Raw genomic sequence first — 12,827 nt, forward strand, 5'->3', positions numbered from 1 at the left:
AATGTTAAAGTTTAAATCCTGGAGCAACAGTTGTCTCCTGATCTTCTGCATTGTGCTTGTTCTGAGACTTACTGCAGCTTTCACTCTTGCTCTCTTGGAGAGTATTGGAGCCCCTGTTGTGCTGAATGGAAGATGGGCACAGAAGTATGTCCTGCATGGCTTTATAAATGCTGTGCCCTTATTCTGGAAGCAGAATTTGCTCGATTCCACTAGGTGGATCTATTGAGAACATTGCTCACCCTTTAATGTAAAAAGTGTTTTTCACTTAAGAGAATAAAAAAAAAATAGTTTTTTTTTTATTGTCACTTTACTAAGCTCCTTATGTTCTAAAAAACCACGAAGGTGACTACTTTTGTCTGCAGAAAGCTGTAAAGCCATGTATCAGTTTGTCAGTCCACAACACCTTGAAGGACTTTTTCTCTTCATTGCAGTTTTGCCTTTATTTTGCAAAGGAAAAGAGTCAGTGCTATGAGAGGGAGATGTGCTTCCACAGTGACCTGGCTTTAGATGCTGCTTCCATTGCATTTCTTCCTGATGTCCATTTTGTACTCTCATTTGGATCCTTTCCTGATGGCTGTGTTTTGATGAATTTTTGCAGTGACTTTATCACAAAAAATGGCCAACATAGGCTCCTGACCTTAGTATCTGCTTTTAGCTGACCCATGCAAGTTGTCTGTGATGTGAGGCTCAATGATAGTTGACTACTACATTGAGGATGTGGATTTATCTCCTAAAAACCCCTATATTTTTTCAGATTCTGATTATCTTGACACTGTGATGATGGTAAGTACAATCTTGGTTGGTCAAATCTATAAAGAGATATTTATTTTGGTCATGGCCCCTGGGAAATAGCTTGTTCTCAAACGGATTCTGCCTCTAATCTCTTTTGAAAGCTGGGACCTCAGAGTCCCTTTACCAAGAAGCTTTCTTAGAATCTGTGCCACTGGGAAAACCTCCACCCACCTTGTCAGTGTACTGGGGTTGTGCCCAGGAAACCCCTGTGTTTGTAACAGGCATTTTGAAAGGCTTTTCCTTTTTTTTTCCTGTGAGTGTTTTATTTATGTCTTCTCGAACCATGCTTCAGCAACTTTCTTGCTGGCTGACTTGTGTTTTCACTGGCTCAGACTGCCATGTAGATCGCACCACCTGTTCCAGAGTTTGCTGAAACATTTATTGCAAGTTTTCTGAAATCCCTTATTTAAAGTCCCTGCTATTAGATGATTTCTTTTATGTGCCTTTCCTTATCAATATTAAAGACCTAATGTTCTGCTCTTCCTTGGAGAAGAGACCCCCTCCTAAAGGCATTAAGCTTTCAATGGGCTTCTTCAGCCTTTGTTAAAAGAATGCCCAGTTGCTTATCAACTCTTTTTAGCAAGAAAATGCTGATCACACTTTTTAAGAACAAAGGCAGGATTATTCCGTGGTCCTTCCTTACAAAGCAAACAACTTATAAATATTTAAATATATAAAGCTAATGTTTCTCCCCCACCCATTGTGTAAATTACTGTATGAACAGTTGTCTTTTGCTAGTTTCCTGTGTAAAGCCTTGTAAAATACTCCTCCAACCTGGACTTTTGTAGGATTCATCAAAGCTGAGGAGATTTGGGATATTCTCTGTTATTTACATCTGTCTGAAATGAGGTCTTCCAGAAGGCAGTCATTCCACAAAGGTAGACATCATGGCAAAAGGTAATGTTGCCTGGCTGAGGAACTAAGCTTTCATTTCTCTCTTCCTACTTGTTAAAGTTTGACAAGTCTGTAGCTGACAGCTTTTCCTCCCTGAGAAGGTGCCCACTATGTGCTGAGGCAGTGCCAAAGCCTTGCCGAGTAAGGCACACAATGTACATCTCCTCTGATCTTTCCCTCTCTCCTCTGTAGAGTTTTTACCTTGTTTTGAAGAGGCAGAGTATTCCTTCCTACTCATGGAGGAGGCACAGAAAGGATTAAAACCAACCAAAGAAGTTGAAGAAGTAGCTAAGGACAGTTGAGATGGCACGAAGGCTTTGAAGAGAAAAGACCTTTCCCTGGATGCAAGAAAAGAAGAAAGGAGCAGCACTGAAAAATGGGGAAAAATAGGAAGCAGTACTGCAGGGAACTACAGAAGTGCTGATGGTGCCTGAGGATATTATGAATTCTGAGAGAATGTTGAAGCAAACTCTCCCTGAGCTCAAATCTGAGATGTTCTGAGTCCCAGCTAACCAGTATTCATTGCTTAGGTGCTGGAGCCTGTCATTCTGTCAACAAAATGTGGAGGTCTCTTGTCTTTGGGATGCACTGAGCCCATGGATCTACATTATCTCTTCATGGTCAAATTTAGGCCATCCCAGCCCAAATAATCACCTCTGTGAGGCCCTGGGTAAGACAGTTTTGATCAGTCTCATTAACAGAATCCTCCCTTGACAGCACCCTTGCCTGCAAGTAGTAGCCCTGCTCTTCCAGATTTTGATAAGAATTTGGTTGACATTTTCTTCCTGTAGAGTTGAATTGGATGATCATCTGGACCATCCAACTGACTATGAGAAAAAAAAAAAAATAGAAGTAAATTTGATTCGTGATTGACCAGTGCTGGACCACTGCTCTGCCCTCATCTAAGTGAGGGTTCAGTACTTAATCTCAACTTCCTTGGAGATGGTTCTTATTCTTTGTCCACTTGAAAGTTTCTGGAGGGAAATTCCTTTTCCCTCCAGAACAGAAAGAGGAGGAGAAATATTTGAATTTCTGCAAAGATCAGAGTCAAAGCCCTCATGTTCATGCTTGTTTTCGCTCAAATTGTTGTTTCTAAATGAGCATCATGCACTTACTCCAGAGGAACAGGAAATCCCAGTTAGATGTCTAAAGCTCCTTTGCTGTCAGTTGCTGTTTCACCTATCTCTAGTCAATATTCTTATCTTTGTCTCAGGAAAAAGAATCATGGGGTTTTCCTGAGTTCTCATTCTTCTGTAACTCTTTGTGCAGTGCTCTGAAATCTCCTGTCTGTGGCTGATTCCAGGTGCTTGATTTGGCCCCTGCCTCTTGAAATGCTGTCCCCTCCTATATGGTTTGTATTATGTAGCCCTAGGTCACGGAAATCCTAAGGTGAAATCTGATATTTTTTTAAAAAGGTATAGTTCATTCTTTTATGAGACTGCTAATAATGTTCAGCCTTGACAGGGTTAAAAGGCAACATCCATTTCCCCATTATCTTGTTTAAAAAGTGCCTTTTTTAAAGTCCATATGGCGACTTCCTTTCGACCTGCTTTCCCATCCTCGTCTCTTTGTCAGGGCTGTCACTTATAAAGAATCACTTGACTTACAATAACAAGTTCAAAAGAAGACAGAATATAATCAGTTGATCCACGAAGAATTGAAATAAAGAACACCCCCACTGCTCCAGTTATCATTCCCATAGAGATAGTGATATTATTGATGTGATTGCTATGCTAATTTCTATAGAAAAAACTTGTATTTTGGAATTTGTTCAAAGAGAATTTCAGACACATCAAATTGGAAAATGCAGAGTGAATTCCTAAACTTTTTCATATAGGCATGGGAATCTTTTTTCTTTCTTTTTTTTTTTTTCTTTTTCTTTTTTTTTTTTTTTTTTTAATGTTGAATAGCTCTGAACAACTATTTATAAACTTCACTTCAAATATCAATTGGAAAAATGTCGCTATTTTTTCAGTTATTATAGAAAGTTAATTCAATATAGTTCTAGGGGAAAAAAAAGTCCTATTGTACCTTTAGGGTTGTTAATATCACCCCCATAACCTGCAGAAGTGGAACTGGACCACAGACTCCAGAAACAGAGGCTAGGGATTATAAAGGATGGGCACATTTAAGTCCAGTGTTTAGGAAGAGCTAATTAATCTATACCCCTTCCTCTGCAATTCCATAGTCCCTCTGGGAATTGCCACAAACATAAACTTTTTTTTTTTTCTCATGGACTCCTATTTTAACTAGAAGGTTTCAGCTTGTGATGTTATGCTTTTTATGTAGTAAACTGATTTAAAATGTATGCCAGTCATCTTCAGGGAACTCATTTCAGTCAAGATGAAACTAGTCTTACCTGAATCAATGTTTTAAGTGTCCCTGTGGCTCGGCATTTTGAATAATCAATCTGTCTCCATCGCTTCTTAATCATGCGCATCACAGTCTTTTTTATTTGTCAACCCTTTCGGATCCTGGCTTTTTGTTATTAACATGCCCCTAATGTCACATGCAAGCCTTTTCTTTAAAACAAGCTGCTCATTGGTGTATTTTGATACTTTTTATTATTACTAAATCTTTTTTCCCATAATTACACCACAATCATTATATAATCCCATAACAAAGAGTCTATTGAGGCACCATGCTTTTGTCAACTATGGGACACAGAATCCATAATTGCATTATTCAGCTTCTCCCCCCCCCCCCCCCCCCATTCTGCTTTGTAGAAACACAACCTATTTCACCAGTCACATTTGCACCTTGTTTGCTTGGTTATATATTATTTACTAAATCGTTGCCCTGCGGATAAACCGTGTAAAGTTGCTTTAAAAAAGTTATTTGTTTGATAATTAAGTCCTGAAAACCCATCGTTTAATGATTATTCCGAACCCATAAGGCAGAGAACCTCCATGACGTTTTTCTCTAAGTTTAATTACCGTATGCTAATTTCCTTGCCTACTACGTGATTAATTAAAATCATATTTTCATAATCATTTGGCACTAGTATTGTTTTAGAATTATCATGATCCCCTAAATAGTGTATGTAAATAAAGTCGGCTCTAATGGAAAGAATCAAAATGCAACGCTGAGGACCTTTATGTGTTTGTATGCATGCGATTGGCAACATAACTGGCTTATTTACATTAAATACGCCACAAGGTTACAGTGCAGATCAACGTCACTTTATCGCTGATTACTTCTCTTAAACGCCGGAGCGGTGACTGATGCTCCGGTCCCCCTGTCCGCCAAGGTTTCCCCGGGAGTTTTTTTTTTTTTAGGAGAAACAGACTTTGCATAGTTTCGGGAGCAGGTAAGAAGGGCGCTTTGTGGAGCCCGGCGCTGCCCCCGGGGGCTCGGCGGGGTTTGCGGGGCGCGGGCAGGGGCGGCGGGGCGCGGGCGCGGGGGCTGCGCGGGCGCGGGGGCGGCGCGGGGGCGCGGGGGCTGCGCGGGGCGCGGGCAGCGGCGCTGGCCGGGGGGCTGCGGAGCGGCGCGGGCTCCTCGGGGTGTTTACACGCGCTCAAGGTCACGACCAAGCTGCGCCGTGTTAAATGGTTTCTTAGTTGCTAGACAGGGAGAAAAAATGGACGATCACAGACCATTCTTTGTAGATTATTATATCAAGGGTTCAGCTTTTGGCTCATCAAAGCTAAATGCCGCAAGACCTATCTAGTTGCTGTGAATTATGCCAAGACGACAATGGAGTGCTTTTTTAATGGTACAATGCATTTCACCTACCAGATAGGGGGAGTCCACGCTGAGAGATGGGGATGTCTTGTGATGTTGGGTGATCAGTATCAATGAAGGGGGTTATTCTGAAAAGAGACAGATTAAAATAAAGCGCTCTTTGCTCGGGATGTGCTGGAAGCAGTTGGGAGGGCTACCCGGAGCGGGCGGCCGCGGCAGCCCCGCGCCGCACTTTTCCCCCTCCGCACAAGAAAATGATCAAGTCAATCATGTGGACATGCTTCATTATTCATTGAACACAATCTTTTACAACGCTCCGTTTACGTGCGGGAGTTTCTTCTACGCTTTGCTTTAAATTTTAAGGTAAGAAAGACAAAGGTAAAAAGGGGGTTTTTGAGGATCCGGGAGGCTCCTGTGAGCCATCAAAGAGGCTCCAAAGTCAGTCCGGAGTATGTTTTTGTTTTTTATTTCTTTTTAATCATCGCAATGGGGCCTGCGTTTTCCACCGTGATTAAAAAAATACAGAATAATTAAATATCCATAGCAGTGACGTTTGCAAGCAGGGCTGTCAGGGGAAAAGCAGAAAATAATGAAAGGAGCGGAGAAGCCATTGAATGGCGCTATAGAACTTAGCCTGAAGAAAACCCTACGTTTTTCCTCTTTCTCTCTCGTTTCTTTTAAAACCGTTACTTTACAAAAAAGGAGCGGGCGGGCGAGGCGAGGCAAGGGGAGGCGAGGGGAGGCGAGTGCCGGCGGCGGCCGCGGCGCTGCCCGGGGGCCGCCCGCCGCCGGCCACAGCCCGCACCGACCCTGCCCTTAACTTGCCCAGAAACTTTTTGTTTTAAAGGGTTGATGCGGAGCAAACTTTGCTGAAGTGACTTTAAACGCGGGCCCCCCTTTCCTCCCTCCCTCCCCCTTTAGGATCCCGGCTAATCGTGGTGTAATTTGTAAACTCCCCCCCCCCCCATTTTTTTTTTTTTTTTTTTTTTTAATCAAAGTTAGCTGATGCATACCATGTGTCAAACTTGTGAGATTCAAGTGCCTGAGAGACCTGCCATTTTGTGCTCTAATCGACCTCTTATGAATAGGAGCCGTGCATAATGCTGCGAGGAGCGTTGTGACATTCAAGTAGGCACTAAATGTCAGGCCAGGTCTCAGCCCTTTCGGGGGGAGCGGAGCGCGCCCGGCGGCGCCGCGGGGAGCGGGGAGGCACCTGCCAGCCCGCCGCCGGGGCTTTTGTCAGCGCCCGGAGAAAGTAACAGGTTAAGGAGGAAACTTAAATGGCAATCCCCGGCGGGGAGGGGGGAGCATCACCTTCCCGGCGGCGCGCCGTGCGCGGAGGGCCGCGGGGGCGCCGCTGCCTGCGCGGGGCAGCGGCCTCGCTCTCCGGCGCGGGGGCTGCGCGGGGCTGCGCGGCCGGGAGGCGGGGGGGCACCGGGCCGGCGGCGGGATTAGCGGGAGGGGGGGTGGAAGGAGAGATTCTTTGATGCTGTGTAGGAAAGAATCCAGATTTTAATGCGCCCATCTGTTGCAGTTTTGCAAATAATTAATATATATGTGTGTATGTGTGTGTGTGAGAGAGAGAGGGGCTGGGGGAGCGCTGCCGCCTGTGAACTTCAACGCAAAATAAAAGGTCGCGAAGATTTATGCTGTTTATCGGAGGGTCCGCGGCTCCCGCGGGGCGGCTCGCTCGGGCTCCCTCCGAAAAGTTAGTTGCCGGCGTGCCCCGGCGCGGCGGCGGGGCCGGGGGCACGGTCCGGCCGCGGGTGCCGGCGCCCCGGGCGGGCGCGGCGGGGAGGGCTCCGGCCGCCGCCTGCCTGCGCGGCGGGCATTGTTTCGGGGTGCGTGCGGCGGATGTGGCCGTGGCTGATACAGTGTCGAGGCGGGGACGTGATTTGTCAGATCCCTCCGTTCGCACTTGAGCCGCCGCCGGGCCGGGGAGCGGCGGCGCGGTGCGGGGCGCGGTGCGGGGCGCGGCGCTCCGCGGGCGCGGGGCAGGGGCGGGCGCGGGGTGCGGCTGCCCGGCCGCCCGCGGCGGGAGCGCTCTGCGGGGCTGTGCATTCCCTCGCCGCCTCCCGCCCCCCCGTGCAGTTTAAAATAAATCCAACAGGGGCCGTGTTTGCTGAGCTGATGTGCCCGGCTGATACAGATAGCGGCGGCGAGCCGCCCGCTTCTGTGGAAAAAGACTATTTTAAGTGTCATAATTAAGTTTAGAAGCCTTGTTTGGGCTCATTCACTGCTCGAAATAAAAAGGACTGGCTGCTTTTAGACCCTTTCTGAAGGGGTTGGCTAAGCGCCTCTGCACGTTCGCTTGGAGAAGAATGTTTTCTTTTCTAGTTTAATATTAGAAACTATATTTTTACTTGTTTAAACCGGATTTGATTATTCCTGTGGAGATTTTTTTCTCTCTCCCCCCCCTCCCTATCGCTCAAATCTTTGTTCATTGTTCATTGACGGTGGAAGGCTGCTTAAATGTACGGAGAGAGGGGGGGAGGCCCCCTCGGTGGTTTGATGTTGAAATAGTAAACCTGAATGAGGAGGGTGGCTGGAAAAGTGGACATTGCAGCTTTAATTAACTTCAAGATGCTTCAGCGAGGACCAGAGCGTAGTAGTGACGTTGCCTCATAAATCTGTCCAGTACAGTGCGTTGCATTGAACTATTACAGTATCACCATCATATTGAATATTCACTACCTATCCGGGAGCAGATTTGCATAATTGGATCTTCTTTAAATGAAACTTGTTTGCAAAAACCCAAACAAAACCAAAAAAACAAAAGCCCAAGTGAAAACTGCGGCGATCTGCATGATTATAAAGGGTTCAAACATATCCGAAAAGTAAGTGACCTGCATAAGTACATCAATAGGTTAAGTGCAAATAAGATGAGAAGTGCTTCTGAAAGCTGTACATTCCCTATGTGGTCTCTTGGGTTATTTCTCAATAGCGGGATTTTTTTGTAGCCTCAGGGATTTTAGGTTTTCTGTCTGCTTTCATAACTTTTTCCCTCACAGTTGTTATACAAGGTGAGGCTTTTGTACCATGCCTGTGTACCTGTAGTGATATTTTTAAAGAAAATTGATTAACAGTTTGTAATTCGTGCTGTTTGACTTGTATAATTACGGGTACTGTGGAAGGGAAATGTGTATTGCTGTTATGTTTCTGGTCATCGAATAGATCATCACTAAATATGTCGGAATATTCAAAGATTGTTTGTGTGTATGGTTGTGTATGCTTAAAAATTGACTAAGTTAACTAAGCTGTTACTTCTTAAATCAGAGAGGCAACTAGCTTTTTCATGCGTGTGTACCCCCCTCATTTGACGGAGGATGATGATGACTGAGGTAATTAAAAATACCAGCAATTTTTAGAGTGAATTTGTAGCTTCTGTGTAAACCCCATCCCCTCCTAACCGAGTGTCTGGCTTGCAATATTGCAGTTTTGGATTGGGCAGGTTTAGAAGTATTTTGTAAAATCAGATGCTGGTGTTTCGGATGCTGCGAGGGAAAGTTGTGGAGGGAAGGCAGCTGAAAGCTGGAAGTTGCCTCGTGGGGAAGGGGAGCAGCCATCAGTGGGGCGAGCCGAGCAGAAGTGCAAAGTCTGCGTGCAGCCCAAGCCTTGCCCCGGCTCTCCCCCCTCGCCGAAGGCTGCTTTAGTTATGATGTCATTCTGATAGTGGAGAGCAAATGTCTCCTGATTCTACCATTAAACGCCTGGCTGATTTGCCTGATAATGATAGCACTGACGTCCTGCTCCTTGACAAATGCAAGCCCTATGAGCCCTATGAATTAACTTTTTTCCCATAGCTGAGAGCCAGCTAGCTTTACGACTCACGGATGTAGCAGCACTTCTTTGACAGATTACTTTGAACCTCCTCAATTCTGCAACAAACCCCCTTCTCTAAACACCACTCCTGTTAGGCTGCTAGCAGAGCCCTGGACAGTTTGGGCCTGATTTGCAGAGTTGCTGAGCATTCATCACTTCCACTGACTTCAGATGGAGTTGTGGCTGCTCAGCAGCTTTGAAAATCAGGCCCTGTGTTCAGTCAACAGATGATGCATTTTTTGGGCTTGTTTGGTTTTTGGTTTTTTTGTTACTGCTTTTTAAGTTAGACAGTTAAAGAGGGCTCTATGATTTCTAGTCATTATAAAAATATTTGTAAATAGCTTGAGTTGTTTGTCCTAGTCTGGTCTGTTTCACCCTTTCTGTTATCCTTTTTTTAAAAAAAAATTATTTTCAGTTAATCTTCTAGTGTATGTGCTGTTAATCTTTGTAGGAAAAGAATCATAGATGAGTTGTTTAAAGTTTTCAGAATGTTGTAGAAGAAAAATGTTTCCAGTTTGGTACCAGGTGCTGAGAGATTCGATTGCTGTTTCAGAACGTGCACTAGAGAAGAGAGTCTCGGTACAGTTGCTAAACCCTGCGACTGGGTGCACTTTCTCATGTCTGCTCTGTCTTCAGATTTTGCTCGTGACTCTGAATTTCTATCCTTGCAGGTAAATGAGATTTAATATGATGAGGTTTTTAAAGTGCCAGTGACTTAAACTTTGTTTTCATGTGCTGTTACGATGATGACAATTAACAACTGCAGATGCAAGAAAGGTCAGCCTCTCTGTTACTTTTGCAGGGAATGAACGTGAAGTATTTGCAGGCTAAAGCTGTGTTTTGCAAATGATTTCCTGAAGATACAAGTCTCTGTGATGGAAGCACTGTATTAAAACTCCTTTGATAAATTGACTATGTCTTTATTAATGGAAAAGAAGAAAAAAGAATTGTTCTATGGGCTTTTTGACGTCTGAACATATTTAAGCTCTAATACTCAGCAAGTTGTCTGGCACTGTCTTCACTGTAGACTTTTATATAATGAAGAGGCTGATTGTCATATTTTTGTCCATGCCAGAGGCCAATAACCCAACCCATTCATTATCAGAAGAGAGTAGCCCGTAAGTTGCAACATCAGTACCACTGTTTTGCTTGCAGCAATGAAGACAGTGCTGAGATCAGAAATTGTGGTCTTCAGTACCGAAAGCTGACACATTAGGTTGTTTACCCACCATGGAGCCTTAGGTGACCAAAGAGATTTGCATTAGAACAGATGTAGAAAATGCACTAGTCCATTAAAATGTGCTCTGCTTATTCCCTGGGAAGCACAAGTTTCATCAAGTGTAGGGAAATCAGTAAGAAGTAATTTTTCCAAATGTTGATTTTTCCTTAAAGTTGACTTTGAATTGCACAGGTGTTTTTAGAGTGCCTTGACAAAAAAAAAAAAAAAGGCATGATTTATATGAACTTTATGAAATGGAAACTAAAGCCATAAATAGATTTATTTTTCTAGTTTGAGTGTGGACAATTAAAGACATTTTTTTTTAAATCTTCTGATTTAGTGTGCTTTAATAGGATTGTAAGCAAATTTAAATTTTAATCTTCGACTTTCTCTCAGATACCTGAATAGATGTATATCGGCTCTTCAAAATGCTAAAAGCAGTATGATCTTGAAAAACTATTTTTTTGTCCTCTCTTTCATACCTTGCATTTCCCTGAGTTGCAAGGAATTTGGATTCAGGGAAAGACAACACAGATGAAAAAATAGAATACTTACTCTTTCTTTTATAGAACCATGAATAAACTTATTTCTGGCAACTGTAGATGGAAATCCAAATTTCTCTAGTGAAGGAACTCCAGGCACAGATACTCGTGGACGAGGAAAAAAGGATGAGCTACTGAAAGAAAATATGTAAAAGTAAAATAATTCTGATGCTTAATTGGCTAATCTCAAGGTTGTTGTACAGCTGTGTGGTTCTAACTTCCAGTTGTGTGGCCAAATACGGAACATGAACTTTGTCGGACCAAGCGACTGAGCAGGATCTGCCCTTGGCTAGAAACAAGTGAAAATTGTAATGATCTGATGGATGTTTAACGAGAAATAACCGAGGAGCGTCTGTCGAAATCTGAGTGGATCACAATAACTGCTATGACATTTTCACTCACATTGGCAGGTTAAGCGATGAAGCCAAGCACTGAGTGAGAGATTTGAAGCATCTTTTCAGGGACAGCAGAGATCCAGATCAGGAAACAGGCAGGGGAATAGGGTAGCGAGGGAGGATTTGGGTTACCTCTGCCCAACTGCACCAAAGCTGTCACTAAATATGCTCCCAGAGGAAGGATTCTCCCCATATTCTGAATTTGGCACCTTTCCCTTAAATTTAAATTTGCTCTAATTTTCAGGTGCATCTTACTAGATAACCAGATGCATCAAAAAGGCAAAAGAATTATAGAGGAGTAATTATAATTAGCCTAGTTGTCTGTGTTTTTTAAAAATTGTGAGACAGGTCCTTGAAAGTATTTTGAAGTCACTGTTTTTTACAGGTCTTAATCTAAGTACTCCATGTGAGATTGTTTTCTAAAGAGATGGGTTCATCGGGTCAAATTGAACTATATTAAAGACAAACAATTTTGTTATAATCTGACTGTCTTTTAAACACAGATGAGGAAAACAGAACTAAAATAGCCACAGGAGCCTCAATATCTGATCTTTCCTCCATTGTGCATTGCAGTATTTGAGACTCACATAACCAAAAGCAGAATTAGGTAATTCCTTACAAGTATTTGCCATGTTATGAAAAAAGCAGCGCTGCCGATCCTGGTAGGATATTAACAGACAGATCTGCAGGTAGCAGTGCCTGAAAATAATGATGATGGCTTCATTCCCATGGCGTGGGGCAAGCAACAGAGCTTCTTTGAACCAGCAGCTCGTTTTTCATGCATTAGTGTTGAACTGTCCAGCTGTAGGAATCTCGGGCTCCCAGAGGGAGCGAGTGCTTGCCAGGAGGGTGGAAGCTGGTGAAGATTAGGCAGGGGTTATCCCAGGAGGGTACCACAGTGGCAGGGAGAGGCTGCTTGGGAAAATTTGGCCCTGTCTCAGTTTTGTGAACAGGAGAAGCCAGAAAGGGAAAGAAAAAGGTGAGTATGAGCTGACTTTCACTCCCGAGACGGCTGCAGGGGAGGTTGGTGGCAGGGACTACTACGGGATCACCTGTGGCCCCTACTCTGCCTTGGGACAGCCTGGAATGTCCTGGGGAGCCTTCCTTGCCATCAGCCGTAGGTGGGTCAGGGTACCATGGTGCAAAGGAGTACATGGCAGTCCTGATTCTTCCTGTTATGATAAGCTTGTTTCACCCTTTTTGTGAATTTCATTACAGCTTCTTTATGTTACTTTTTTTTTTTTTAAATAAATGCTGTTAGAAACTTTTCCTCCTGTTTTTTTATGCCTTTGGGATGTTCTGCCACAGTCACTGTGGTTCTTTGTGAGGAGGATGGGAGCCCTGTTGAGCTCATCAATGCTACAAAGGGGTTGCTATCAAGTACCACAGTCTACTTGGTCACAACAGGGCTATGTGTAGTGCTTCCTTCGTAGTCCTGGCCCCTGCTGATCTGGGAATTAGCCCTGGTAACCCATGTCG

At 44.0% G+C, this 12,827-nt stretch overlaps 1 protein-coding gene across 10 annotated transcripts in view; it reads left to right on the top strand.

Moving 5' to 3' along the window:
• Positions 1 to 4,766: 4,766 nt before the first annotated feature.
• ZNF536 (zinc finger protein 536) overlaps positions 4,767 to 12,827 on the top strand; it is a 344,840-nt gene continuing 336,779 nt past the window's right edge. For 6 of the 10 annotated variants that reach the window (XM_032121778.1, XM_032121779.1, XM_032121772.1 and 3 more), the window contains exon 1: positions 5,225 to 5,733. The gene's annotated coding sequence lies outside the window, so the exon portion shown is untranslated. Of the gene's footprint in view, positions 4,997 to 5,224; positions 5,734 to 6,411; positions 6,499 to 6,530; positions 6,633 to 7,676; positions 8,208 to 12,827 lie in introns of those variants that run through there. The other 4 variants (XM_032121776.1, XM_032121775.1, XM_032121774.1 and 1 more) reach the window with 4 other exon arrangements.

This window comes from Corvus moneduloides, chromosome 12, assembly GCF_009650955.1.
Source record: "Corvus moneduloides isolate bCorMon1 chromosome 12, bCorMon1.pri, whole genome shotgun sequence".
NCBI lineage: Eukaryota > Metazoa > Chordata > Aves > Passeriformes > Corvidae > Corvus > Corvus moneduloides.